The sequence below is a fragment of the Odocoileus virginianus genome, chromosome 27 (assembly GCF_023699985.2).
Source record: "Odocoileus virginianus isolate 20LAN1187 ecotype Illinois chromosome 27, Ovbor_1.2, whole genome shotgun sequence".
Classification (NCBI taxonomy): Eukaryota; Metazoa; Chordata; class Mammalia; order Artiodactyla; family Cervidae; genus Odocoileus; species Odocoileus virginianus.
In genome coordinates this window covers 22097305-22124528 of record NC_069700.1, presented here as the reverse complement: position 1 = coordinate 22124528, position 27224 = coordinate 22097305, and positions in this window count along the sequence as shown.

Below are 27224 nucleotides of genomic sequence, written 5' to 3'. Positions count from 1 at the left end.
CATCCCTAATATCTTTGGTAAATGGTTTGGCCTCTGGGCCCTCTTGGGGAACATAATCTTCTGATGGGTCTTTTGGCCTCACATCATTTATCTGTTTCAGGATTCCCACTTCCTGGGGCTCTTGAATCCTTCCCCTCTATCTACAATGACATTTAAGGCAGTTCCCTTTCACTAACCATGAGTTATCATTTTCTCCAGGCTCCCACACGTTGCCCTAGGAGTAAACATCATATCCCAAGATATATATTTAAAACTAAACATCATATTATAAATTATCTTTAGTTTAAAGGGCATGGATCCAGGCTTAGAAGATTGGAATCCTTTCTGCACTCCATATATAGTTGGGGTGAGAAGATGAGGGATAGAGACTAGAGATTAGAATAACTTCATACTACTAGTGAGTCATGGGCTTCCCAGGTGGTACTAGTAGTAAAGAACCCGCCTGCCGATGCAGGAGACATAAGAGAAGCAGGTTTGATCCCTGGGTCGGGAAGATCTCCTGGTGGAAGGCATGGCAATCCACTCCAGTATTCTTGTCTGGAGAATCCCATGGACAGAGGAGCCTGGCTACAGTCTATAGGGCTGCAAAGAGTCGGACATGACTGACGCAACTTTTCCTTGCATGCGCTAGTGAGTCTTATATATTTAATGGAATTTAATAAAAGTTGAGTTCATAAGGAATTGGTAAGGTTATAATAGAAAACCTTCACTACACCATGGAGGCTTATGTGCTCGATGCTTGTTTTAACCAACTGAACATTGATGGGTTCACTGATATTAGCAATACTAGCTTAAAATTTTTGAGTTATGACTTATGATATTTATGACTGTTATATTAAATCAGTAGTCCATAATTTTCTCATTCCATATAAATATAATTTTACTTTTGATAAAATTAATATTTATTCTAAGAGTTTGTCTACTAAAGAAGTTATCTGAGAATATGAGAATAAGAAAGGACATATCAGTCCAGGACTCAAGATCTCTTCCTGGTAATTCCTATGCTGTCAATAGTCTTTACACTTTTCAAAGCAATTTTTTAAAGATTTTTAAATGCCAATTAAATTGCCCCATCCCTGGAGATGCTGCTTTTAATTTATGAGAAGTCTAATAATGTTTTTAAAAATATTAAACACGTGCTTCATCAGAACCTATTTGTAATGAGATTAAAGCAATTAAATAATTGCAAAAGCATGTCTGAACATGCTGAATACACTCTTCTGAAAGAAATAATATTTTTTAAGAAATAATATTTTAATATTAATGTATTAAAATATGAACGTGTAGCTAATTTTTGTCAACTTCACTGTGTTCTCTTATTTGGCAACACAAACTTATCTAAACACATGCACTAACTACATGGGAATTTGGAAGATAATCCTTCCTGAGAAGGTGAATGTGCTTTATCCAAAATTAAGCTTGGTTCACCATCCTCATCTATTTTTCTCACTTCAAGAGCTCTCCTTTTTTAGCCACTAAGGAAACAATATATAAACAGAAATAAGCTATTGGTACAAATCCTCAGTGCTAGTATTTCAAGTCCTTTCTTCCAGGCTTATGACTGCCAATGCAATCAACAGTTCATCATTCTGCTTGCTAGAAATGAAAACATCCAGCTTTTAACCATTTGCCTACAGTGAAGGGAAAAGGTGGAGAACTATTACCATACTGGAGACAGCAACGTTGCTTACAGAGAGAAGCATAGTGAGAATCTACAAAGTACAAAAGTGGGTTTTGATTCTCTTTTGTTTTTTCTGGTATCCAGAAAGGGCCCTTGAGCCCACATCAGAGACCAAGTCCTAGTAGCAACAGTCCAGTTCTTCAGTAGTCCCACTTGTACCCATTCAAGTGCATAAAACATTTCTTTTTAAATGATTCATGTTTAAGACATTAAGTCTGTACTTCCAGGAATGACCAAAAGCATACTGAGAAGGATATATTATGGTAATAAAATGTGAGATAAAGCATTTTAATGTAAGCATCTTAATGTAGGACCCCTCAATAAACAAAATTTTCCGGGAACTTCTACAAAGAGAAAGATGGGTAATTCATTTTTATAGATCGATGAGATTATAAATCCTAATGAAGAAATGTCTAAGCTGATGGAACTCTAGAGAATGAGTATAGGTCCCTGAAGAATATTGTGAACATGGCTACTTCAGGTGGTAGTCCCATCCGATGCTCATTCACCACCCCGCCCCTTAACATGGGTCCCACAGTGGGTCCAGAGCCAATCCTGAAAAAGGCAGGAGTCATTGGTGCGTCAATCTTAGCTTCTGGCAGGGTTTCACCAACTTATCCACTTGGATCTTATGCCTGCTGACTGGTATATTTATTTTGGTCTTCACTTGTTTACTTCATAAAGGTAATATTACTTTAGAAAATACAAGGAAATTCCTGAAAGAAAAAACTGTGACCACATTACAACTAGAATACTATTACTTTTACTGTGCCTCTTTGTTTCAGCTCATTGTTGTTGTTGTTCGGTCGCCTAGTTGTCTCTGACTCTTTGCGACCCCATGGACTGCAGCATGCAAGCCTCCCTCTCCCTCACCATCTCCTGATGTTTGCCCACATTCATATGCAGTGATGCCATCCAGCCATCTCATCCTCTGACACCCTTTTCTACTTCTGCTCTCAGTCCTTCCCAGCATCAGAGACTTTTCTAATGAGATGGCTGTTTACATCAGATAACCAAAATGCTGGCGCTTCAGCTTCAGCATCAGTCCTTCCAATGAGTATTCAGTGTTGATTTCCCTAAGGATTGACTGGTTTGATCTTGCTGTCCAAGGGACTTTCAACTTATATGTGTACATAAATAATTCTTTAAATTGTATAGTTTTAAATGCAGGTAAAGTGGAGTAAACTTCTGCATTTTAAGCATTTGGACCCCATAAAATTTTTCTTTTACCTCACTCCCATTTGAGGGATTTTGTAGAACTGTGAGGGGAGTGAAATATTAATACATGTTAGAAGACCAAACTGTATGATATATTTACTCTAGCATTTTATGTACAAATATAAGTTAAAATATTTATGTACAAACGTAAGTTGAAAGTTGAGCTGACTCATTGGAAAAGACCCTGATGCTGGAAAAGATTGAAGGCAGGAGGAGAAGGGGACAACAGAGGGTGAGATGGTTGGATGGCCTCACCGACTCAATGGACATGAGTCTGAGCAAGCTCCAGGAGATGGTGATGGACAGGGAAGCCTGGCATGCTGCAGTTCATGGGGTCACAAAGAGTCAGACAGGACTGGATGACTGAACTGAACTGGTAAGTTGAAATAAAGAATAGAATTTTGAACACTTTGTATCTCATTCAGTCTATTTCACACTCTTAAGATATATGGTAGGTTTTATTTTCCAAAAAGCTCACAATTATCTCCATCTCTTAGGTTCCCTTACCATGTGACCTTGACTTGGCCACATCAAGATGGAGAGTTTAGCCCTATCCTCTTGAACCTGAGTAGGCTTGTAACTACTTTGACCAGAGTGAAAATTCCACAGTATGTTTCTGAGTCTAGTTCATAAAGGGTAAAACAGCTTCCTCTTTGTGTGCTGGAACGTTATTTTGCAAGCTTGGCTGCTGTGGACTATCCTCAGGCCACCATATTGTGGGACCATCACAAGGAAATCTTGTCTTGGAGTTCTGATCAGCATGACCAGCCTTTGGATCATTCTAACCTAGGTGCCAGACGTGGAGAGGAATGAGCCTTAGGATGAGACCATCCTCTAGCTGCCAATTAACTCCCACTTTCAAGTCTTAGAAATGGTGCTCCCAGTCATGGCAGAGCAGAAGGAGACAGGCCTTGGTTTGCTGTGCTTGATTCTCACCACTTCAGAATCTTCTAGCCTGATAATAATAGCTGTCTTAAGTTGTTAATTTTTGGTTACTTGGTTATTCAGCAAGAGTAGCTGTAACAGGATATTTAAGCATCCTAATGTTCTTCTAATGAATGTAGTACAAATATAATACTGAAGTTATTAATAGAATAAGAATGCCTTTTACGTTGGCAAGGGCTAGGTCAGAAATAAATGATAAACTTACTCACTGGGTTGTGAGTTATTAAAACAAATTAGGAAAAGTGATTCTGAAATAATCAAACAAGACACATTTGAAGAACCAGATTTAAGTGGTCTCTCCGGATGTATTCAAAGAATATCTTATTAGTTAGAGGATAAATTAGGTTAACTCTAAAAATTCCTCCCAAGCCCGTGCTCCTCTGACTGTTACAGGGAATATGTCAAGGATCTATGGTATTCACTGGTAATGGAGTGTAACACCAAGCTTTGTTTGGTGAATTAAGAAGGATAAGGAGATGTTTAAAGGTGTCACTTATGCTGTATCCTCAGGTGTCTCAGCATTGGGCCTGCAGGATAATATACAGAGGGGATTTCCTTAAGTATATATTCTTCTCCTCTAGAGAAGAATAAAGCTATAACTCAGACATTTCAGTAAGTCAGGACAAACTGTAAAACAAGTCTATGGAGTTGCAAAGAATCAGACACAACTTAGCAATTGAAAAACAACAAATACAGAAAACATTCCAAAAAGTTAACAAGGGAACTGGAAACTCGATTTGATTTTAAAATGAATAAAACTACTATATCTGGTCCACAGCATAGAAGAAAACTGCTATAGATGGTGTGTATGTATTCTTTAATTCAATATTTACCCTTATTGTTACTTTCTTCTGATGTAGCTATTCCTAAAGTTGTTTTTTTATTAAGCCTTTACTTTATTTCTACTGTTGTATTATAAAGCATGTTGTAAAAAATAATATCTTCTGAATTGTTCACTTAGTATAATCATTGGGAAAGGAATACAAGGTCAAAGCTTAAAGCCTATTTTTTAGTCTATCACTTTAAAAATTGTTCTATGATGCTTGCAAATGAATTCTGATTTTTTTTTTTTTTTAGGGTTCAAAAGCTAAACACAAATTGGAAATACACAGGTTTCCCTCCACTCTGTAGACATTAATGACTATTTCTTTTGTTAGGTCCTACAAGATTTGGGGTTCATGAGTATTCTATGAAATAAAAACCTAAAGTTCCTATAGTCCAACCCAAAATATTATGATTCTCCTTCCTCTGCTCTGATAAATGATTATATCATCCAGACAAACCTGAAATACTCATTTCTACAAACTGAATCACAGGCCACAGTAAAAATCTGCATGGCTTTTCAATTCTGAGTGTTTGCAACTTTAACTAGGAGTTTAATGATTTTTTAAATTACAAAAAAGTGAAGAATTTGTATACATTATGTATTAGTGAGTACTAAACCCAAAAGATTGGGTTTATTTCTTTATTAGTTGCAGTATTGAATGTAAAGAGAAATGGTTTTAATTAACCAAAATTATCTATGTTAAGAAATAAAATAGAAAATGTTTCCATTTTATGAAGAAATAAAATAGAAATAAAGATATTTAATAATATGTATGCCAACAACATCTCAATAGCAGCAATTTCCTTTCTTACCATGTGCCAAGAACTCTCCTAATGATAGACTCATTTCTGCCTTACAACAGCCCTATGGGATAAGTTACTACCCATATTTCACATATTGAGGAAACTGAGCCAGAGGGAAGTTAACTTGCACAAAGTCACCCAGTTAGTAAGTTGTGTGGCCTGATTTGATGTCAAGGAGTCACGTTTCTGAGATTACACACCATGTGGCACTAACTCTGGAGAAAAATATCAACTGACAGATCTGGACAGTTAAAAAAAAAAAAAAAAAACAGTTACTAAGGGACCAGGCAGCATTGCTCAGTTGAAATTGGTATTTGTTGAGTGAATTAAACCTTAAAGCACTAAGGCATTCATTGATGCCATGAATTAACTTCTCTCCTATTCATTTTGAATGATACTAATTAGGTATCATCTTTGGAATAAATTGAGAGAATAGTCCCTGCAATTACTTCCTGTGTTCTGGGACTCAGACAAAGAATCCTTATTGAGAAAGGTTGGCAGGATCTTTTGAATTAGTCTATAATTCCAGTTCATCTTCTTGATTGATATATGTCAAGCATCTTTTAGATACAAGTGACAAAAAATCCAAAGGAGATTATGCAAAGCCAGTTCATATACCAGGCGTGAATACAGTAACTGCTCACAGAATTAAATGAAGAAATACAATATCAAAGACTTGAAAGTCTGAAATGAGGAATTCAGCTCAAAAGGAAGGTAACTCTCCCCCACCACTTCTCATTTGCAGTTGCATTCTGCTGCTGCTGCTGCTAAGTCACTTCAGTCGTGTCCGACTCTGTGCGACCCCACAGACGGCAGCCCACCAGGCTCCTCGGTCCCCCGTCTCCAGGCAAGAACACTGGAGTGGGTTGCCCTTTCCTTCTCCAATGCATGAAAGTGAAAAGTGAAAGGGAAGTCACTCAGTCATGTCCGACTCTTAGCGACCCCATGGACTGCAGCCTACCAGGCTCCTCCATCCATGGGATTTTCCAGGCAAGAGTACTGGAGTGGGGTGCCATTGCCTTCTCCGGCAGTTGCATCCAATTCTCTTTAAATATGCTTGTACAATTTATTGTGCTAAATGTCCATTACAATCTGTTGATCAGGATAGACATTTACACCTTAATACAGAGTTTCAGAATGCTCACATTTTTGCAGAATATATTCATACTTAATATTTATTTATATAATAAAACAACTATTTTTCCTTGTGGGAAAAAAAAATCTAAGGAACAAAAAGCAGATGGAAGAAGTTGGTTGGATATATTCTGTTTGTCATAAAATCAGGTCACCTTCAAGAGGCCAGTACTGCTCCAATTAATAATAATGCTTTTAATATAAACTTCAGTTCTTCCTTGCTGCCAGGTTCCAAAGAACATTACTTACACTGATAATTGCTTGCTAAAATTCACTGCAAAAGTATATATTTTCTGGACTTCCCTAGTGGTCCAGTAGTTAAGAATCCATCTGCCAATGCAGGGGACACAGGCCTGATCCCTGGTCTGGGAGGATTCCACATATTAAGCCTATGAGCCACAACGACTCTAGAGCCTGTGCTCTGCAACAAGAGAAGCCATCACAATGAGAAACTCACACACTGCAACGAGAGAGGAGCCCCCACTTGCAACTAGAGAAAGCCCACGGGCAGCAGTGAAGATCTAGTGCAGCCAAAATAAATAAATAAATAGAATAATTTATAAAAAAGAATATATTTTCCTACAAACCTATAAAAGTCTTTCACCTTAGCAAATTTAATATGCAGAAGTTTATATTTGGGACTGTGGCAAACAGTAATTGGCTAAATGTTCTAGAACCTGAGAACCATTTGACATTAAATGATTCCAAAAGACCTAATCTGATTAGTACCTAAATAGATGTAACTGCATGGATTTGAAGTTGAATAAAAAGAAGAAAATCAACATTTGTCAAGCCATCTTTTTACAACTCTAAGGAGGGTATGAGTAAAAACAGCAACAACAAAAACAAATCAGAATAAAGCAGAACAGATAATAAGTTTAGACTGCTAAAATAGCACTGTGCCATTAGACATTGGGAAGAATCCTGGACCTGAAAAATAAGTTGCTTTGTCTCATCCAGACCACATGTTAATAGTGTTTACACACAGCTCCTAAAATTGCCTATAATAGGTTTAGCATTAATCCTCTGTGTTTGTTCCTTTTAATTCATATTAATGGAATCTAGGGGAAACAATTTAGCATTTAAAATTTTTGTAAACACATCATTCATAGAGGAACAGTTTAGGAAAATAATTAGGAATTAGTTATGCTCATGAAAATAAAACACAATAGATTTTTCCAGATAACTAAGATTAAGAATCTAAAAAAATTGGAGCATTCTTCTGGATTTTGTGATCTTTATGACAATGCAGTCTATTTAAAAACAATAATTTCTGTTCTGTCTGCAGTCTAATATTATCTATTCAAGTTTGTATGTAAACAAAAGAAACCTTTTTAAAAGGTCTGAGCTAATAATTAATATTCAGATTTGAAAGTGTTTTTTTCAGATGTCTGTATTTATCTGGTAATACTTCGACGGAGGTTTAAGCATTTCTAGAACAGAGGAATAGGGGGAGAGACTAGTATTTCTATAATAATCTCTGAAACAGAAGAACTTTTTGGATTTATTACAGTGTTGCAACTTAAAAAAATACATTAAAAATACATAAGAAAATATCAGAATGACTGGAGGCTGAGCATTTTGTAGACATTCAACAAAAGAATACTTTTTTCTATTCTTATTTAGTGTGGTGGAAATTATACAAGTTTTTCTTATGTTGAAAGTATTAGAATTAGAATATGAGTTCTAATTAGAATATGACTCCTGGTTGAAGCAAATATCCACATGAATTATAATCACCCAAATTCATTTTCAAATAATTTAAGAATAATTGTATTCACCTACAATTAATTCCAGAATTCTTAGGTGTCCACTTTATACTCAGGGGTAAAACATGCACTGATGGAAATGATGTCAGTGCTACTATTTCTGCCTGAAGATTTCAGGGTACTTGAGTTGAGCCTAGAGAAATCTCATCAAAATTCTGACCTGCCCTGATCTTGATTAGCTTAAAACATTTTAAAAGATCGTTATATATGATGGCATGTCTGATTAGAAAATCAAGAAGATAGGCATTTGTCAAATTGGCAAAAGCTGAATCTCTCTCTAGATTTCCAGTTCCTTTACTGCGGTGAGCGCTTTGGTGTAAGCACAGCAGCTGTGAAGTGCAATGCCTCTCACCCATCTCAATCTTCGCTGTCTCTGAAAAATAACTTTGCAACTATCACAATACGCTTTGAAATTCCTATGGTCAAGTATTTATCTCCTGTTAAGAACTGAACTGTGACCTACCAGAATAGGCTGAAATTCTAATCTCCAGTACCTGTGAATGTGACCTTATTTTGAAAAAAAATCTTTGCTGATGACAGAGTTGATGTGAGTTCCTTACAGCGAACCTCATCCAACATGCCTGTGCCCTGATAAACAGAGGAAATTTGGACCCCGAAGGAGAATGTGAAGAAGAAGAGCAAAAATTGGAGCGATAGATCTATTAATAAAAGCCGAAGCCCAAGGCTGCCCGCAAACCACCACTGCCAATTTGGAGGAAATACAATAAACATCTTCCCCCGTGGTTCCTGCAATGCAGAGACGCAAGAGACATGGGTTCAGTCTCTGGCTCAGGAAGATCTCCTGAAGACGGGCATGGCAACCCACTCCAGTATTCTTGCGGGGAAAATCCCATGGACAGAGGAGTCTGGTGGGCTATGATCCACGGGGGTGCAAAGAGTCAGACACGACTAAAGCAACTGAGCACATAGAGTAAACATAAGAACATAGTAAAGTGCACCACAACGGTGTGATCCAAAATATCTAGACTACAGGAAACAGTAAAGGCTCAGTTTTTCAAAAGATAAATAACAGGAAAAAGACCAGGGATGGAGGGAAAACCTGCACATTGACTTAAAAGACATATCAAATCCCAAAATGGGCAAAACCAAACCACAGTGTCCAGGGTTAGAGATTTTTGTGATAAAGCTTTTAAGAAACAAATGGAACTAATTCTTATATAGACAGGCATTGTAATTACCTTGGAAGAATAAAAGGAAAGATATGATTAAGGTGGGCATGAATTCCTACTGAGGTGGCTGGTAGATGTATATTTCTTGACCTAGGTAGTAGTTATAAAAATTTATTTTAAAATAGGTGATACACCAAGGGAGGGAGTGGAGGGAGAGAGATGGACTGGGAATTTGGGATTGGTAGAGGTAAACTATTACGTTTAACTGGATAAACAACAAGGTCCTACTAAACAGCACAGAGAACTATAGCTAATCTCCTGGCATAAACTGTAATGGAAAAGAATATTTCAAAAAGAAGGTATATATGTATAAAACTGAGTCACTTTGCTGAACAACAGAGATTGGCACAACATTGTAAATCAACTATATATTTTAATTTTAAAAATAGGCAATACATTTTTGGAGTGTGGTCTTCCAGATCTGTTTTACTTTACAATAACAATTTTTTTAAATAAAATTTAATTCATAATACTCTCTAACATTTTGGTAAATAACATAAAATCTTTAGAAATGGGCTATTTCATGGTCCTGCCCAACTCTGAAGTTTAGAGAAGTGAAGTAACACATGAAAAGATACATGCAGGGTCATATAGATGGATAAGAATGGATACAGTACCCATTTTCACTTCTCATTTCATTGCTTCCCCTCCTACCCTACACTCTTCCCAGGATGCCCTTCCCTGCATGAGTAGGGAAGTCTTTTCTTTTGGTTAAAATGTGAAAACTAAAGTTTAGGAAGTAGCCACACACGGAGGCTGTCACCTGCCACTGATCACAATGGTGTACTGGGAAACCTAAGGAGTATTCTAAGAGTTCTAGAGTCCAGCTCCACTTCACAGACCAACAGAAAATCAACAGCTGTTTTAACCTATGTAATCTCTGAAGCAGGACCACATTATTTGGGTACCATGGCTACTCTGCTGAGAAAGCTGTTTCCACAGGTCAGAAGGGGAAAGAAAACATTTAAAGTCATTATTAGGGAAAACATGAGAGTGAAATCCAGGAATGTTAGCAAATGGTAGATAGTTTAGCAGCGGTAAAACTTTTCTTTGTTACTAAGGTTTTTGGTAAAAGAAGAATACCAACCCCCTAATTCAATTAATTATTCAACTAATTATTTGAATTAGTACTTATATTTTCCATATTAACATACAGATGCTTAATTTGCATCCACCTTTTCCGAACACCTGTCATGTAGATCATCAACTTTCCTATACCCACTCTGTTTGAATATCAAGGACAGAACATGATGATGCTAGGCAAATAATAATAAAAAACAAGAAACACAAGAATAGCAAAAAGAGCAAACCCTGGGAAAGAAGGAGAGTCTGATTTCTAGTACCTCTCTAAGAATGGACACCAATGGAATATGGGCATGGGATGCAATGGTCTTTTCCTGTTGGAGTCATTTCATCCTGGGGAGTCAGTAAACTCTAGAAAGGAGTTTCACTGCCCACTCCCCCAGGGTTCCTCTGACTGCAGAGGTTAGAGGCTCTAAGGACAAGTGGCCATATATCTGTAGAGCACACACAGTCACCCCTTGGAATCTTCAGTGGATCGACTCTAGAACCCCTTATAGATACCAGAATCCAAGGATGTTCAACTCATTTTTTATCAAAGATGTAGTATTTGCATATAACCTACCCACATCCTCCTCTATACTTTAAATCATCTCTAGATTACTCATAACACCTAATACAATGCAAATGCTGTATAAACAGTTATAAATACAACATAAATACCATGTAAGTAGTTGCTTACAGCAGCAAATTTAACTTTTGCTTTCTGGAATATTCTTCAAATACTTTCAATCCATATTTGGTTGAATCTGCAGATTTGGAACCCATGGATACAGAGGGTTGACTGAATTTAAGAGAACCACAAGAGGTATAAACAGCAACTTTCTCCTTCTTAGAAGAAATATTCTGAAGAAACTAGAACATAAAACAGACCCAGAAGTGTGAGCATCTAATTCAGTAACTACAATTAAAGGGTTTTTTCTCATTTAAAAGAAAAAAATGGCAGGTTGATCTAGAAGAATTGTTCTTTATTTTGAGGGAATTGAGGATAACTTTAAGAATCTACTGGAAACTAGGGGTTCTCCTGCCCAGGAAATGGTATGTCTTCACATAAATACCATTTACATACAATTTGCCTGTAATTTCAGGGAATTCCTGGAATTAGCTTAAAGTTGCCTTTCTTTGACAGTTTTTTATTCTGCCATCTCATGATCAGTGATGATATTTCCAGATAATTCATAATAACAAGAGATATATTCACTAACAATACAGATTAAATAGGATTGAGAGCCACTCAACTTGCAATATTTAGCTAGAAAAAAAGCAATTAGGTCCTAGAAAATTGACCTGCATACTCTACTTCTCTTTCCCACCATGTTCAAAGATTCACCATTTCAATGGTAACCAGAAACAGCAGTACAGAGTACATGGGAAACTTTGAAGACAACACAAAGTGAAAAAAACAAACAAAACAGAATGCAATCTGAATATAATTACTGAGTCTGAGTAGATTAATGCCATGTTTTCCTTGCAAAGTAATGAGATTTGATGTTTACTCATTTGGATAATCCAGCACTACAGACAGAAACCCACCAGGCAGTATGAAAGCAAATGTCACTACTGAAGGTCAGAAAGAAAAATAGATTATATTACCCAAAGTTGAGTATCTATTTTTTTTAAATAAACAACAACAGCTGTTCTTGATGTTTGGGGAGATAAATATACAGGGAGATAGATCCCTTACTAACTCTGACAATAAAAGAATGTAAAAAGACATAAAAATGCAAATGCAAATCATCTGAGGGGAAGATAGCTTAATGTATAGACAAAATCCTAGTGTCAGTCAGTTATATTTTATAGAAGATATATATGGCAACAATCTAAATGAATGATTCTTGTTACAAAAATAACCTTAAAGGAGGACTGAGAAAGAAGATATGTTAGTGATTAAATGACTCAGGATGTAATACAAGAATCTCTGAAGAAAGGCAATGAATGAAAATGATGTTAAGCCCTTCATCACTCATTCTAAAAATTTTCTTGGTAATGAGTAAAGATCAGGAAAACTATTTATGAGCCCAGATTCTGCAACCCAGGCAGAAGTACCTTTATATGTACCTTTAAAACACACAGAATAGATACCTAACTACTGATAGCTTAACATTATCAATGAATATTCGTAGAACAAAGGGAGGGAGGGAAAATGAAAGGGAATTCAGTTTAGTAAAAGATTATTAAGAAAGAAAGAAAGTGAAGTCGCTCAGTCGTGTCCGACTCTTTGCCACCCCATGGACCGTAGCCTACCAGGCTCCAGGCAAGAATACTAGCGTGGGTTGCCGGTTCCTTCTCCAACCCTGTTTTCAACGCTGCACTAAACAAGGTATCACAAGTTTGTTCACCACGATCTCCATGCTTAGTGGAGCGTTGGGCCTTAGTGTATCCCCAGTAATTCAGTGAATGAATGTACCACTCAAAGAGCTGCAGAAGTGAAGACCTGTGTCCTGCGCTCTAAGGAGCTCACAGGCGTAGGAACAATTTACTCCAACATGTAGATGGCTGCATTTACAGAGTCACTCCCATCACTGGCCTCTTCCAATCCTGTGTGCTTATTTGGGGGAATCACAACCCTGAGCAGTTCAATTTTGGCTTTTTTGGTTTTACATCAATTATAATTTTTCTATGCAACTCTCTTACATTCACACATCTTCACATAAATGTGAAAACATTTATCGTTAAACGGTCTTGCTTTACAGACCTTATATAATAAATGTCATGTGACCCTAAGCAGCTATCTTCTCAGGTATCTGGAGACATTCCATATTCCAGGGAGAAGCAGCACCCATCTCAGACAGTTACCTGAAATATTTTGAGCTATGACTAGTATTCTGAAAATGGGTTTTTTTGCTGTACATTCAATAAATGTACAGGAATGGGGATGCCCTGTTAGTCCCTTGCCCCCTGTCCAGAAGCAGGACCATCTATGTGATTCTGATACCTACCTTCCCACACTAAAAATCTCTGTTAAATAATGTCTAAAGTCCCCTTCCATGAAATCTGGGTTAAGAAGGCAGGTACCTAAAACTTAGTTTAACTTGCTTTCGATAATAACAAAGTTGCAAAGTTTCCCAACATGGTGGACTTCCTAAATTACTAAAATTTCATAGAGAGAAAAAATAATCTTTATGTTATATCCAAAACACCTGCAAGAATATTTAGGAAATGCTCTCTGCTAGGGAAAGTGAAAGTTGCTCAGTCGTGTCCGACTCTTTCTGACCTCATGTACAATACAGTCCGTGGAATTCTCCAGGCCAGAAAACTAGAGTGGGTAGCCTTTCCCTTCTCCAGGGGATCTTCCTGACCCAGGAATCGAACCAGAGTCTCCTGCATTGTAGGTGGATTCTTATTCACAGCTGATCAGGAATAGCTTTAGAGCTCACGCGTGCGTCCATGCGTGCTAAGTCACTTCAGTCATGTCCAACTCCTTGTGACCCTATTGACTGCACCCTGAATACTGTTGTGGGTTGCCTACATCTCTCACATCTACCTGCATTGGCAGGAAGGTTTTTTAACCACTAGCTCCACCTGGGAAGCCCATAGCAGGATGCAAACATTTCTAAAGGAATCACTAGGAATAGATTAGAATGAGAATAGGATTTAAAACTCTAACTCCTTGTTACCTCTCAGCTATAATGACTTTCTGGCTTTTGACTATAATTATTATTGTTATTATTATTCTTTCTTTTTGCTGATACAGGTCAAAGAGCATAAAAAGTGGTGGAAATGTTATATTTGACAAAATTTTACTAATGTCCTTGAATGTTACGTTCAGTATTCACAAGTTTGAAATTCTATTTATTCTGTCAGGTAAAAGAAAAAGAAACACATATGTGTTATTCATATGAAACCAGTTTGCAGTCCCGTAATAACAATGATGAAATTGAATTCTTCTGCTTCAGGGGTGGTTTGGGGAGCTTTTGCAAAGCTGGTGTTCTTCTGAACAGGTTCAGGAAGCCTCCGGGGTGGTCTCCCAGGCGGTCACAGCTTCCTGATTGCATCCGCGGCATTTGTCACCTTCCTTTTTCTGATCCTGATGTTAGCTTTGCAGGAACCTGACCAAGAAGTCGCCATCCCTCCGTCATTCTCATGACTCCTTTCTCTCTGTGATTCAAAATGAGTCTAGCAACTCCTCCATCCTACGTTAATTTATTTACTTCTTGGAGGCAAAGCAAATATTATCAACCTCTATTTGCAAAGGTGGCTGAGAGATCAGTGTTGTCTAGATCACTCAGCTCATACAAAAATACTAAACACGTGGCTCTTTTAGCCTTTCTTGAAGAACCCTCTCCTGAAAACCCAGGAACGAATCATGGAGAGCTTGGCTGGCAAGTAAATTGCATCACATAGGATACTCTATAGTCAACATTGGTCCTTGTCTTGGTTAATGACCTGTAGTCCCAAGGCAAGCTTGTGGACTAAACCATATGCTAATGGCATAAACCAAGCTTATGGTTTCCACTTTGGTACAGAGGAATTTCTTTCCAGAATTTCCTCAGGAACTAATTGACTAGGGGATCTAAAGGGGAGCCTGGCATGCTTCAGTCCATGGGCTTATAAAGAGTAGACACAGCTGAGCGACTGAACAACGAAAATGCTGATACTTATGCAGACAACCCTGGGCATGCCCACACTTACAGAGAGTATAGAATGATCCTTTATCTTGATAGAATTCAATATATTTGTTTCAATCTATTTACCACTTTTATGTACAGCAAAATGGAAATAACACTTAAATGAGCACATTATCTAGCACTGCTGTATGTCTTTAGATTTATGTTCACAATCCTACCTGCATCACCCAGCAGAGCCTAGAAAGAGAGGAAAAACAGAGTTCTGGTCCCATGCCAAATACAAATCTTCCACACATAAAAACCAGAAAGAATTGTAAAACTTAATGCAAAGAAAAGCCTGGTTTCTGAGAAAAAAACTCTTTCTTCATTTTCCAACAGAAACTAACGTGAATAGAGTTCATGCTGCGTGCTTGCTAAGTTGCTTCAGCCGTGTCCGACTCTTTGTGACCCCATAGACTGTAGCCCACCAGGCTCCTCCATCCATGGAATTCTCCAGGCAAAAATACTGGAGAGTTGCCATTCCCTTCTCCAGGGGATCTTCCCAACCCAGGGATCGAACATGGGTCTCCTGCACTGCAGGCAGATTCTTTACTCTCTGAGCTACCAAGGAAGCCCTAAATACTCAGAAGTGAGATGAGAACCCATGTTTCCACCCAGTTTCAAACCAGGGACCTTTCATGGGTTAGGTGAATGTGATAACCACTACACTATCTTCAAACCTTTGGATAACCAATGCATCAGCTCACCTGACAGTTCCAGACGTGTATAAAAAGGAGTGAGGTTGAAACACAGGACAAATACTGCTCTCTTGCTAGACAACTTAAGCATCAGAAAATACTGACATTGCAGTGTGTGGTGGCAACCTGTAATTGTTTTATTTTTGTAGCAAACTGACACTTGATATGTCAGATCTATTATTGGAGATCCCTAAATAAAAAGAAATCACAAAGTCCTGTAAGTACGGTTTGACAAGAAGGGAAGACAAAACACAGTTTGAAGCTTATAATGCTCTGCTTTGAAATATTCATTCCTGTGTAAAAAATTTGGTTTCATCTACCACACAGACAGAATAAAGTTTCTAGGAATCAGGATGTTTTCCCACAACGTATAGAATTGGAGATCTTTTCTCTTTCCTTCCTCCATTCTCATTTTCCTAGGTTTTTACATTTTACCCTCCCTCTGTGTCATCTTCCCTTTCTTCTTTTCCATTTTGTCTCCAGAACAAACACAGAAACAATTATGCACAAGATGACCAGATTGCATATAATTGAAATGGCTCAGAAAGAGAAAGAAGGAAAAATAGATTAGGTTCTGGCTCTGGCTAAGAAGAGGTAAACACACCCACTGAATGTGGCTATAAAACCTGGATAGAATGTTTGGAGCAGCAGTGCAAGGACTCTGAAAAGTAAATATGGCAGGTGGGCTGGGGAAGGAGAGCAGAATTCTAAATAGCACTGGACCACTGGTGTGTTATCATCTTTGCATTTGTTTTTTCTTTTCCCTCCAGTAACCTGAAACTTCCACTCAACACATGCTAAAACCTAAAAGTCAGCACCAGTGCCCATAGAGAACCCAAAGAACAGCACTTTAGTTCTGGCTTTAGAGTGGGAAGGGGTCCTTTAACATGCAGAAAGTGGGAAACTCTCCTGTGTTTCTCTTATTTTCATTCTCTAGTGCCCCAGCTCCAAAGCAAACTTTTGGCAGCAGCAAGAGTGACAGGAACAGCAGCAAGAACTCATAGGAACCTAGAACACTGAAAGAGGCAGATCTCTGATCAGAGTCACTATTGTCCCAGGAGGATGAGGTGAAACCATCCTGCCTTTCTCCTTTTTCTGACAAATGCTTACCCCCATCACCTCCACCCTCCCCCAAGGTAAAGGCATTTGACATGGATAAGTGCTGAGTTAGTCAAACACAACAGCCTTGCAAATGGTCTTCCAAGGACTCACAAGAGAGATCAAATAATAATTCTCTGGGATCAAGGCTTTAAACAAGTTGGAGTTGAGTTCTGCCCTGCTGCAGTGCTTTCAGGCTGCTAGTTTTCACCATAGTTGTTGGCAATTAGTTTTTGAGGCTCCTGTTAAAACTGAAAGCAAGAAATGGAACTAGAGGTACTGAAAGCACCACCTATGCTCACTGGTTTTATCCTGCTGCCATCATTCTTCATTAAATACTTTCTAGATCGCTGCAAGCCTTTAGTTAACTTCTAAAGTTTTGATAAAATCAACTCTGATCATTTTTTGCAAGATTCATTTTGTTGCTTTTATGGATGAACTTTAAGATGTCCTTACCCTTTCAGAGACATTACTTTGCTGACAAAAGTCCATTTAGTCAAGGCTATGGTTTATCCAGTAGTCATGTATGGATGTGAGAGTTGGACCATAAAGAAGGCTGAACATCAAAGAACTGATGTTTTTGAACTGTGGTGTTCAAGAAGAGTCTTGAAAGTCCCTTGGACTGCAAGGAGATCCAACCAGTCCATCCTAAAGGAGATCAGTCCTGAATATTCATTGGAAGGACTGACACTGAAGCTGAAACTCCAATACTTTGGCCACCTGATGCAAAGAGCTGACTCCTTGGAAAAGATCCTGATGATGGGAAAGATTGAAGGCAGGAGAAAAAGGGGATGACAGAGGATGAGATGGTTGAATGGCATCACTGACTCGATGGACATGAGTTTGAGTAAACTCCAGGAGTTGGTGATGGACAGGGAAACCTGGCGTGCTGCAGTCCACGGGGTTGCAAAGAATCGGACATGACTGAGCAACTGAACAACTCTTTCATAGTCACTAACATCACATATATAAAGATTTATATCTTCCACAGACTTTAATATTTTTGCTATAATTTAGGTCTTGTTTCTCCCACTCCACCTCCTCTTTTTCTTTCCTAACTTCCATTTCCTCAATTGAAATCTCTTCTACCAGCTTAAAAGTTACATATGATTTTGTTTTTCTTTCAGAGGATACCCCTAACTTACCAAAGAACCACAAGAGGACTATTTCTAATCTTTTTCTGAAGTTTTATTTTCTAAATTTTCTTTTGTTTTGCCTTGCAGCTTACAGGATCTTAGTTCCCCAATCAGGGATTAAACCCGTGCCCTGGGCAGTGAATGCATGGAGCCCTAACCACTGGACCTCCATGAAGCTCCTTTCTGAAATTTTAAATGTTCATTTCTTTCTCACAAAGATGACAGATGTAATACAACTGTATTAAACTACTTTTTTTCAGGTGACTATAGTGTGATTGTCCTGAGCTGCTTCCATGTTCTGCTTCTCACCTGGTGAAACCTGGTCACTGTCACCTATTCGGTGCGGTACCTGTGGATCTCCATGAGTGCTAGCCTCTGCCAACCTCTCTGATGCTATTTCCCACAGCTCTCTTTTTATTTTTTTCACTCATGGCATCAGATCACATTTGCTTTCCAATTTGATGGCCAAATAATCTAGCTCTTTGCTCCCCCATAGCCTGTACACTGTTGTTCTCTCTGCTTGAATACTTTTCTTCTTCCCACTTCTACCTTATCAACTGATTCTACAGCCTCATTCAACACTGAAATCTGACAGTAGTCCTCAGATGGAAGAAATTTCCATACTCATTACACTTAGAAAGTAGCACCATTGAAATCGTACAATGTTCCTGCAGATTAAACCCAATTCTCTGGTTTCTTCAGTTATATTCTATATGAAATAGCCTATTTCATGGTTACCTGACTTTGGGGATTACTGTCATCAGCTCCATATTCTCATTAAACCTTTGTTTAAAATGAAAATCATCTCTTTCATTTGCTCTGTTACCAAGATCAACGTCCAGTCATAGACTACATCTGATATATTAGTCTCCTGTGATCGAAAGAAACATTTTAAGACCTTTCTCTTTAGAATTTTATGAAAAATTTAGGTATATATCTGTTAGGTTATGCCTCGATTTTAAATCCCCTAGCTTCTTTTCCTCTATTTCTTTTCTAAAACTTGATCCTGGAACTAGAAAAACAAAATGCAACTCCCTGATACATTTTTTCTCATGGTGAGTTCACATAAACAATAATTAACCTGGACAGGAGATATATAGCCACATCTAGAGAATATACCTCTTTCTATCAGGGGAAATATAAATCCTTCATTATTTAAAGTTGTCTTTCTATTTTCTTAACAGCCTGAAAACATTAATTTTAAATGCTAATGGGAATTACTAGAATGCTCCTAGATAGAGAATAGATTCCAAATTTAGTCTTAGCAGCTGTAGGCAGTCATCAAACTGAACTACCTGGGGAGACCGAGGAAGAGGGCAGATGCTGGTCAATTACCATAACCTAATTGTAGCAGGGCACATGGTTTAGATAGGATAGTAAAATTTGTATTAGACTGGAAAAGAACTATCGTATGGAGGATTTTGAGCAGCTTCTGCTTACAAGGGAAGAAACCAAAATTTGCATTTGGGGAAGACTCCCTGTTCTGAAAGAATCCTATGGTAATGCAAGGAAGTGTCCACTTATTACTGGGGGAATCTTCGTGTATAGTGAAGTGAAACAAAAGTCACTCAGTCATATCTGACTCTTTGCAACCCCATAGACTGTACTGTTCATGAAATTCTCCAGGCCAGAATACTGGAGTGGGTAGCCTTTCCCTTCTCCAGGGGATCTTCCCAACCCAGGGATCGAACCCAGGTCTCCCACATTGCAGGCAGATTCTTGGGGAAACCCAAATATAGATGCTTCAGAATGAGATTAATAATATGAACTGAAGAGCTCTGACGGAACTGTAATGCATGAGAGTTACAGATTTGTTTTTCCAAATCTGGACTGTAGCTTCTCATGGCCTTAAATTTTTTTCTTGTTCTTGGTAAATTCTGTGATTCTTATTCAAGATAATTACTCACTAGTGATCAGGAATAAGGATATTGAAAGAAGAATGTAAAAAGGAATTTACCCTTTTTGACCCTGAAGACTTTAATTGCAATGTCATCATGGAAGGCTGAATAACCTAGATTTGTAAAATGTACCACAGTGATTATTCTAAGTCACTGGGAAATATTTCACAGAGGGGATCAGTTTGAGTTTCTCTGAGAAAGGATAGATGTTTTTGTTGTCAATCATGCTCAGACAAGTTTAATTATGAAACAGAAAATAAAGTGAACATTGGACTAAGGAAAAGAATAATTCCCTTTATCCATTGCTAGTTGGGGACAATTGAGCCTGTACTCTCAGGTGTAGAGATGTTAGAAGCTGTCTTGATTGTGAGGTGTGCTGACCTTTGACTGAAAGCAAATCAAGAGGTGAATTCCTAAGGGACTCCAAGGTCAGGGTCCCTCTCAGCTTGACTGAACTTTAGACAGGCTTCTCCCAGATTCTACGCCCTTCTTCTCCCTACTTGAGAGCATTTGCTTTAGAAAACATGTAATTGTATACTCTTTCTCCGTCTTTTTGAAATTTAAATATGTTAAAAGCCCAAGACAGTCTTTCTCAAAGACCTGGGAGCCATGCATTTGAACGGTAATCATCAAAGAAAATGTCACCTCTTTCTTCCAGTTTGTGGGAGAGTAAGAGCTCAACTTCCACACAAGGCTTCCTCCAAGTTTGTTTGTTTGTTTGTTTACATTTCATTTATTTACTTATTTTTGGCTTAGTGGGTCTTTGATGCCTTGCATGAGCTTTCTCTAGTTGCGGCGAGCAGGGGCTGCCCTTAGTTGCAGGGTATGGGCTTCTCATTGCAGAGCACAGGTGGCTTCTCTTGTTGAGGACAAGCTTCGCTTCTCTTGTAGACAGGACAGGCTTGGGACCTGGGCTTCAATAGTTGCAACTCACAGGCCCTAGAGCCTGTGGGCTTCAGTAGGTTGCAACACACAGCCTCAATAGAGGCAGCTCTCCGACTTGGTGGTTGTGGTTACACAGGTTTAGTTGACCCATGTCATTTGGAATCTTCCCGGACTAGGGATCAAACCTGTGTCCCCTGGATTGGTGGATGGATTCTTATCCCCTGTGCCACCAGGGAAGTCCTTTCCTCCAAGTTTTAAAACTACCTTCTGTCAAGAAGATGGGAGAAAGTTTACTTTTCCTTTCAACAAGGCCACTAAGAAAACACAGATGGCCTATGACACCCCCCTCCACCCCATCCCAGCTCTCAAAACCTCTCCATCTCTTTTCCATGGACTTGAACTCAGATCGAGTTCTGATTTCTCTCCCCTACAGCAACTGCTTTGATAAAGCCTTCCTTACCTATTGAACTTTGTCCAGTGCAATTCTGCTTTGATCAAATTGATCCTTTCGAATGTTAGGATCATACTACGTAGCAGCGTGTGCAATTCACTAGTAATGTTTAGTAGAGGGTGGATCTTATTTTACAGCAAAAGAATGGTGATGTGGCCACATGCATTTAATCTATGTTTGTATCCAGGGTACTATTGACACTAGCAGACTCAGAGCCATCATGTGCTTGGTTTTGTTAAAATACTTAGGAATTTTTTATAAAAGGACCTTTGGGCACTGTCAAACACATTCTTTCTATAGTTTCTCAAATAACTGCTTATTGAGCAAATATGAAATCATCCTCCTCTCTCAAAATGTGTGACCCTTGTATGAAAGTTTTTAGGCTGATAAAAATATTGGGTATCTTGATAATATTGTCACGTGGATGTTTATGTTCCTCAACCTCACTGAACTATACAATTAAAATAGGTGAATTTTATTGTATGTAAATTGTACTTTCTTACTGAAGTATACAAATTTTAATAAAGTAGAAAATAGATTTTTTTTTTTTTAACTAACAAAAATCTGTAAAAACAACAAAATGTTTTGGCCTTTGTTGCATTTCTTCAGCTTCTCTTTCCTCAGCTATTTCATAGGAGAAATCAAAACAAAATCAGTTGTCACTTTTCTCGAAAACTACTTTAGCAAGTAATAAGTTAATTTATAAGAACTAATTTCCAATTTTTTAATCTATTATAGTTCTGTGAAATATAAATTGCTGTCAGAGAAAATTCTACTTAATTAATTTAAAAATATGTAGTTCTCATTTTTGTTTGGTTCTTTGGTAAGATTATGCTGTTTCTAGTATTCAGCAGCTTCTTTAGAAAAACTGTGGTAAGTCTGCATCAATTTTTCAGTGTCCTCCAGTTTCATATCTGGTAAATAACACAAATATTTGAAAAAGTAAGGATAAAAAATGTGCTTACTCAGTGCCTGAAGCACCTTTCCTTCAAAATTAATAGATATTATTCCCATTTTTCAAGGATGTTCTTCCAGTGTCCCAGTTTTAGCAAACAACTTTGTCTGTTGTTATTTTTCATTTTCTTTCTTGTAACCTTTCATTTTGCAACTGAGAGAAGTATGTTATGAAAGAAGTCCATGTTTAAGAGCCTTAGTGGAATTTATGCATTTTGCTAATTTATCTGACATATGTCTAGGTGAATCATGACTAAAATTCTCTTACTTATGACCTTTAGTTTTGAATATGTAAGTAGTTAAAAGCACGATCAATTCAATTTTTAATTCCACAGACTACTGGAATAATCATACTATATGTCTGATTATTTTAGAGACACATATACTCTGAGTTTCAAAAAACTAAAATATAAAAATTGTAATTATTTGGAAGTTGAATCAAATTGCATCATTAAAAATATTTGTATTTTAATAAAGAGCAAAAGAAGGCTGTGTTTGTAATTTTTTTGCAAATATATAGTAGAAGATAACCACATAGCAATTTGTTTTGGGCGAAATATCTCACAATAGGATTTCATGTGTTCAAGTGTGGAGTCTGAGGATTTAAGTCTCCTATACTAATATATGCATAACAAAACACATGTATTTGAGACCATAGCATAAGGTGCTAAATAAGATATTATAGGGTTCACAAAGGTAACCAGGATATTACATGAAAAACATTTGACAAAATTTAAGAGAAGAAAATACATAGGAAGAACAGACACAGCAAAGAGACAAATATGTTCTGTGTGGGCACAAATGGTAGATGAAAAGAAATGAATGTGAGTTATAGGGAAGCAGATGGCAGCTCAATAGAAGAGGAAAATTTTAATAGAGTTTTCCAAAGAGGGAAATGGCCGCCTCAGATGCTGATACATTTTCATAAACTTCCTAATGCTTAAGGTACCCAAGTAAAGTTTGTATTACTACTTATTAATGTTATACAGACGATTCAAACATTGAATTCTGTATAAAATAATGTTAAATGGACTTCCAGCATTCTAACAATCTCTCAGGCAGGGTAGCCAAGCTCATTTGTTCAAGTGCTCTGAGACTATTTCCTACTGACCTGGAGACCCTGATGAGAATGACCTAAAGGCTCTGTGCTTCATCCAGGAAAGATAAAATGGACTCAGGGATCTCAAATGGCAACAGATTTACAAGTCTCTGCTCTGAACTGCATAATTCTGTGTCTCTTGTGAAATCCCCCATCCTTTTTCTAATCAAGGAGTATCCTGCAAATGAACTGGTGCAGTAAACATAGCTTAGCAATGCTTAGATTCCATTTTTCTTTTAATGTAACAGAAGTAGATGTCAATTCTCATATCAGCTGCTAATTGAACTTAGTTTGTCTAGAGATGACTGTTGGTCATCTATAAGCCCTATAGATTTAAGTGTCAAGTTCACCCAAATAAGATATAAGGGCTTCTGCTCTTTTCCTCAATCATCTCTCTCCACTCCACTTTCTTCCTTTCTTTCCACCATCCCATTATTCTTTTTTCCTTCCAAACAAATTCACTCTTCAAACCAAAACAAGAAAAATAAGAACATTATCTCGTCTTCCACAGCATTCCATCTCCAGTTCATTTTCTTCTTCTTCCCTATGGATGGTGTCTTCACATTTCCTTTTCCTATAGTGGATCTAATTTACTTCCTACCTTCCTTCCCTGAACACTTAATACTTTTCAGACACTTAAGAACACAAGGTGAAATAAAGTATGGCTTCCTTTCTCAAGTGGGTCACAGTATACCTTCATTTCTCTATGCCCTATGTGAGGGAACACTTTTAAAAGACTAGAGTGGGAAGAAATAAGCCCACAGGCAGCAAGGTGTAGGCTGACTTTTCAGTGCAAAAAGCGTTGAGTCCCAGGGATGCCCTATAAAATTCTTTTCCAGGATATTCATCATTGTGTATTTCTTCAGAAAAGTAAGTTCCATGTTTAAAATGCATTTTGTGCCTAATTAAGTAAACCAATACAGAAGTATAACAGGTAATTCACTTCCTGCCCTGTTCTTAACTTTTGGAAGAGAATCACAGAGCTCTTCAAGATGACTTGCTTTCCTTAAAATCACTACTCAAGGAAATTGAACTATTTCTACCCAGCACTAAAGAAATAATTAAGTTGCTAGATGCAGCCTTGAGCAAAAGGACAAGTGTTAAACTGCCCTGGTTCTCTGGCTATTTTCAGCACTACAGAGGAGAGCAGAGTAAATTAAAAAAAATCAGTAGGTGGCTAAAACTCATCAAGGAGAAACCTCCACTCTCACTAACTTTAATCCCTTTTTTTTTTAAGTGGCAAAACACTTTGCCTCTTAAAACACACATTCAATACTCACCAAGCTCCAATGTACTTCCTCTCCAATATTTCATGTCTTCATTGCCTTTCCTTCACTCCTGTTAATATCCTATTTAAATTCTTTATCTTCATCATCACATTCTTTTATATAACCTTTAGTAATACCAACCAAGCTCTAGACCTAAAAGTGTTGAAATGTTTCATTCTAAACACCAAACCTTTCATGACCAGTTGACGTATGAAGTTACAGGTCAAAATCCCTTATAATATTTACACACTACAAAGTCAACACAGCTAATGCATTTTGATTATTTTAATAACTATCTCCCATTGTGCTAGCCCAAGGCAATGCAATAGTGAGCAAAAATAGACACAGTAGACTTGCAAGCAATATAAGAAAAACATATTAATCAAATAATTGCAAAAAGAAAATTTAACTAAGAGAAAGTACTGTGGGGGTTTTTTAATGGGGAAATTGGACCTTGGCAATTTTTTTCTTGCCTAGGTCTAGTTCTTGAGGGGGTGATACTTGATCTAAGAGCTCAAGGGCATATGAGTCACTCAAGGGCAAGAGAGAAGGAAGGAATTTCCTGGCAGGAGGGGCCATCAGACTTCAATGCCTAAATTCCCCAGCCCACCCAGAGCTCTGGAGCAGAAACTGCTTGTTAGAGGAGTTTTCCACTGGGAGAAATGATGAAGCTGTTACCACCTCCTTGCTTATCATTAGTAAGGAGCTGTCCCCCGCCTCTCCCAAAAAGTTTGATCATGGTCCAAAAGCTGAAGGAGACCTTAAAATTGTGAGCCGCTGGAGGCTCTCATATAACTATGTTCCTGGTAGGTGGACAGGGAGTCCTTTCCTCAAGATGAACTTGGACAGTGCTTCTCCATGTTGTTAAAAAAAAAAATTCAACCGTGTAAATTTATTAGCTTCATTCAATGATTTGCAAATTGAGCAACATCCAACCTAGCAGATACTGTTATTGAACCAGATCCATTTGCCCAATGCATAGCAAGGCAAGTGCTGAGACGCAGAGGTTTACAGCCAAAAAAGAGTTTATTCCCAAGGCAAACAAGTGAGGATATAGGAGGAGTCTCAGAACTCTGTCTTCCTTAATGTGATGACTCTCAGATTGACATTTCTCCTTGTAAAACTTGCAATGGAAACAAAGTAGGACTCTTCAGGGCCTTCCTGGGGAAAAGCCTCCATGTCCCTCAACTCTTGTTTATAGAAAAGTTTTGCCTCCTAGGCCTTCCTCTAGTTCCAAATAATAAAGTTAATCAGAGAAGCAAGAAAATACAGAGAAAAATATAAAAGGAAAGCAGTCAAGCAAGACAAAATAATAATAGCTTAGCCATAAAACAAACTCAAGGACCTTTAGTTCCTTTTCAAGGGCTATAGATAATATCCTGAGCCATATCTTTGAGTGGTTTTGCAGATACTAAAAACCCCTACCAGGTGGAGAAATTAACTGCCTGTGACCACCAGCATAAATACACTAGACCAGTTGGAACCAGAAGGTTGAGGATTGAAATTCCCAAAACATCATCCAGTTACCTCACCATCAACAACTCAGAAAACTGTGCATGAGCTGATCATGGACCATGTAACTCTCTTCCTCTGTCTTTAAAAATCCCTTCTGGAAAGCCATTGAGGAATTTGGTTCTTTGGAGCATGAGGGTCCCATTCTCCTTGCTTGGTGCCCTGCAATAATTGCAGCACTTTCCTTCACCACAATCTGGATCAGTAGATTGGCATTGCTGAACATCTGGTAAATGAACCCAATGTTGGGTCAGTAGCACAGCAGGATCTTTTTAAAAAGATGTGCACACATCTCAAAGATGCAGAGAAATTTACAGGTTTACCAAAAAACAAAAAAGTGTTCTGAGAAAAAGGAAGAAGGAACATCTCTTCTCTTATACATACCAGGAATTAAGTTTCTTACTTTTAATAATTATATGTCCTGACAGTTGACTGGAGGGAATGAAGGAGGCAAGGGTTTCACGTGAAAGCACAGACTAAAGAATCCTGTTGACATAACCAGTGAACTGTTGCTGTGAGGAGGGGGCCAATGCAGCAGTAAGTGACCCAGTCTGGATACTGCAAACTTGACAAATGAAAAACAATAATCATTTTCTTTTGAAATCACAAAAATAAATAATTCTGCTACTCTAAAGACACAAAATAAATTTATATGAGGAATCAATCAAATTGAGTATGAGCATTTGTAAAAGTCAAGTCTACAAACAGAAATAAATTTTATAACTATTGCCGTTATCTTTCTTCATCTTATCTGAGTGTATGTTGCTGAAAACAGAAGTTGGCATGTGAGACTCAATGTTATTGACATGTTTAGAAGAAATCGGCTAGCTCAGTTTGCAATGTTTAAATTCTTAGTATTGACTTTAGAAAATATTAGTGCTTATTAATTATATGATCAGTATTAAATATTTAGAAGAATAAGTTAGATATTTTAAAGTTAAATGCATTGACTATCAAAGTGAATGCAAAAAT